The 4412-nt window shown below is 41.8% G+C and overlaps 1 pseudogene; it reads right to left on the bottom strand.

Annotated features, from left to right (window-relative positions):
• Positions 1-318: 318 nt before the first annotated feature.
• On the bottom strand, positions 319-4120 carry LOC101593184 (annotated as a pseudogene).
• Positions 4121-4412: the final 292 nt, after the last annotated feature.

Raw genomic sequence — 4412 nt, 5'->3', positions numbered from 1 at the left:
TTGTTGTTGTTCAAAAATACTTGGTACTTATGGGCTAAAATGGAGATTAAACTTTTCCCATAAAACTGAAGGCACCCCAGATTCAGAATAACCAGAGACAGTTTACAAACAACAAATAAAAAATCTCATAAAGCTAAACTTCAAAACAAAAAGTATCGTATGTTACATGAGATGATAACCTAACATCAAGAAAAAGGAAGAACTGACAAACGCAGACTCAGAGACTGGTTAATCAAAGAAGATACAGCTGTTTTATTTATGATTCTTCAAAGAACATTATTGTATAATTTAAACTATTGTACAACATAAACAACACATTAGTATAATCCTCTTATTCTAACTGGAAAGCGATAGTTTGTGATCCCAGTCGTCCATACTTACCTAATATTATTTCCTGATACAAACTGTGCAGTTTCAGCGATAATCACCAAAGAAGCAACCCATCCTGTTTAGTTTAGTGGGAATTCTGTGTCATTCACCTTATGTCCACCCCTGTGGGGGGAAGGTTTTGGTTTACATGAGACTCTAAGCCTCTGTCGATGACAGTCAGGGTACAGGTCGCCATTCCAGTTTGCACCCTGCTTAAGCCTCCAGCTGAGTAAGTTGGGAGCAGCTGGCATGAAGCTTGAGTTTATTGCTAAAGTCCCCTGACTTCGCTTCCTTGGCACTATCACCAGCTTTCAGAGGAAGAGGATCTGTTCTTTCACCTGTTTCATTCATGGTAGCTCACAGATTCTGTCTCTGTCCACTCATTATCTGTGTTTCGAGGGTCACCCACTTAACCTTTATAGACCACAAAATGCTCTTGGCTGGAGACTGTGTAATGCTTTCTCCAGTACCTGCCTTTCTACCTTAGATTTCTGACAGGAGTTGTGGCTTCCTGTCCAAATTCTCTCTTCAGGGTGGCACAAATCTTTTCTCCTGGATTTACCACCCTCTGAAATGGCCCATTCTCCACAGTGGCCCATTCCTTTCAATGGATACAAACTGCAGAATGTTTTTCCCAGAATCAGGATGTACCAGTAACGTTATTTCCCTTGCTGTCTCTTTTCTACCTGGTCAAGATGAGATCTTCAGTGTGACTGGTGTCCTAACATTCCAAAAGTCCTCAGCCAACCAGCACAGGCCCACCTGTAAGGTTCCTGGGTCTACCATTTTCAACTGTGTGTGTGCTGTTCTCGCTCCTTCTCACCACGTGTCTATCCTTTTCATTAAACACAGGAAAGATGTGACTTCCACCCACGTGGGCATCTTCCCCCACGGCCATAGGAACCTGGCTTCACTCCACCTGAGAGCCAGGGTATGGAGACATCTGGGCCTTCTCATGGGTGCTCTCAGCAGCATCATTCAACCTAGACAGACATGAGGAAGTTTAGAAGAAACTCCTGTGAGGAAAGCTGGCTCTTGCTGGCCTGGCTGTCTGGCAGCTTCTGGGCCTGGCTGCTGCAGCAGCTATGATCACAGAGACACAGTCACTGACGTCTTTGCCAGGAGGCATCCAACCATCCACAACCCAGGGACCCTTAAGAGATTTCGGTCTTTCTGGGCAGCTCCTTGCAGAGTTAAGGGCCCCCATGAGCAGGTGGCTAGGTGTATCTCATAAACCCCACTTCATGGCCAGCCTTTCCAAAAGACAGTTGTGTCCTTCCCACAAGCTTGTCTGGGCTCTGGGTAGTGCTTGGGGCCAACAGTGCCACCCCAGTACCCACCACCCTCCTCCACCACCCTGCAAGTGCCTTGGCTGTAGGGGCTGGTATTAATTGCAAATTCAGAAATTTCCACATCATCTGAATGGGAAGTGCTAAGGTTGAGACTTTTGTCTTTCTCAAACAAAATTAGCAAATGAAACAAATGTTTTTTAAAAAATTAGCAAACGACAACAAAAATACTGTTTTTAACTTTTACCTTAGGGCAGAATACATGTGGGGAAGAAGAAATGTGGACAAAATTACCTGCTTGGGATCCAAAAGCCCAGTGAAGGTGACATCAAGGAAAGGGAGAGCTCACCTGGACCCTGAGCTTGTCCTGGCCATACGATAGAGAGTCGCAAAACTTGGCTTCATCAGTCACTACCTGATAGCTAGGGCAAACTGCTTAATTTCTCTTTGCCGGTGAGTATGGACTGCAGCATGTGACACCCAGGGCCAAGCACCGTGTGGCTGGCCTGCAGCCTCTGCTTAGGAGCATCACTGTGCTTAGATCAGAGTGGAACCAGCCCTGGAAAGGCAATCCAGGTAACAGAAGCTAAACACAAGTCTGGTCCTGTCTCCAGCCCCGCCATCACCATCACCACCCCATTAGCGTGGGACCTTCCTAAGTGAAGTCACTGGAGGGCTCTTCAAGTTCTTTCCTGTGTAAAATGGAAATAGTAATACCTTTTCAGAAGGTTGTGGGGACAATCAAGCGGGACAGTACATGGAAAGGTGTTGGCACAATGCACACTCAAAAGCTAGTTGCTATCGCCACAGTCAATTCATCGTTTTTTTACTCTGCACCTTGAAAACTATGTGATTAGAGCAGGACAGTTGAAGTGGGAATTGAGCAGCTCACGGATGAGGTCAGACTTAAACAACTTACGATTCTCTGGAGAAGTTCAGCCTGAGAGATGGCAGCATCTGAACCCTGAAATGATAAATAAGGGGAAGAGATACAGTCTCAGTCATTATACCGAAGAAAACAAAAGCAAGGGAAGGAGTCTTATCATTTGAAACTGATAGTATGAGAACAAATTGAGTACATACTCTACAGCTAGTTGAAATTCAACTATTCCACATTACACCACACCCATTAGAAAGATACCCAGTGAAAAAATGAGTTTATGGCTCAACAGAGGTGAGGAATTCTACATATTTTATCACCCTCCTACTTTAGAAATTAGGATTCACATGAGTGCTTTAAAGATTCTATATAAAACAAAGCAAGTCAACTTTAAATTGTTTAACTTGGCTTCACCCAGTAATTTCTAAACTAACATAAAGTACTTCATTTGTGTGGAAACTGGTGATAATTTAGGAACATACGTCACTTTTCAAAGTACATATGTGTAATTCGGAGGTGGATCATCAACTTCTGAAAGTTATCCCCATGTCATTATGAAAAGTGGTAGGCTCAAGTCAACAACTTCTGTGAATAACCGGCTACTATTGTAGACTGCTGGACTGTGTTGGATTGTCTTGCTGAATTCACACACCTATAGTATTTAGATGCCAATGGAATACCCATTTCTGACAGGACTAAACAAAAAAAGGGGATACAAAGGAAGGACCATTCTGCATCTGTATATGCAGAATAGGTAGGATAGATATACAGCTACTTTTGCTAAATTCAGTGAGAAGGAAGATTTGTACTAATAGTGTTTGGACAGGATATTCTGTCTGCTTCTTGTACTGTGGATAACCACTAAGAAGATAACAATGTACAATGTATTAATTATTGAGACTGTCCTATCAATCAGTTTTGAAACTGTCTCATTGCTATTTGTTTCTCAATAAAATAAAATAAAAAAGAAAAGTAGTTACTGAAACACCCCCCCATACCCCCATAAGGCGCTTTATGCTAGATGAACCAGGCTTCTAGAAGGCTTCAAACCTGGAAATAGCTGAGAGTATAGAGAACAAAAGAGTAGGAAATGACTAAGAACAGAGAATTATGAGACCTGGTTGTCATTAATCACCATTGTCAAAAACAATTTGACAATTTACTGTACACAATGACTGTACAAAGTACCACCGAAGGAAATAAAAGATAATCAAGGGACACAGTTTCAGCTCTCTAGCTCTTGTCTGCTTATGAATGAAAATTTTATTTTTTTCACAATTTTTTTATTTACCTCTCACCCTTTGTGAGGTAAATGGCATTATTTCCATTTTACAGGGAAAGAAGAGGTTTCCGTGTCAGTACTTTCCCTAAGTACTGCTATTCAGGAGTGTGTCTAGAATTTAAATTTAAGGACTATACTTTTAATTCTGGGACAGCATCTGCCATTCAGGTAAGTGCTGTCAATCAGAAGCCTAATGCTTCTAAGCATGGAGCAGTTTTAGGAGGAAAAGATAAACAAAGTTCCTTACATAATGTCATGATTTCCCCCACACTGGTTGCAGTTAGGAATTATGGCCGTCATTATTGTAGTTTTAACACGTGAAGAGTCTAAAAGAAATAGGCATCCTGCAGCAATTGTGGCCAGGTATCCTTAGATGAAATTTAGGTTGCACATTAGTTCTCTCTGAAACAATATCCCACTCGCTGCTCAAGGAGCCTGAAATTTTTAACCGTGGAATGTCTATTCTCTATGCCTCCTGAAAATATATCTAAGAAAGTACTAACATGAAAACTTAAACCCTTGGAAAGAAGACACGTGAATTCCTCATACTATAATTTTCTGGTGTCTTAATTCCAGTCCTAAGAAACAAATG

Source organism: Octodon degus, unplaced genomic scaffold, assembly GCF_000260255.1.
Source record: "Octodon degus isolate 3935 unplaced genomic scaffold, OctDeg1.0 scaffold00046, whole genome shotgun sequence".
Classification (NCBI taxonomy): domain Eukaryota; kingdom Metazoa; phylum Chordata; class Mammalia; order Rodentia; family Octodontidae; genus Octodon; species Octodon degus.
This window is presented reverse-complemented; position numbering and strand designations above follow the sequence as displayed.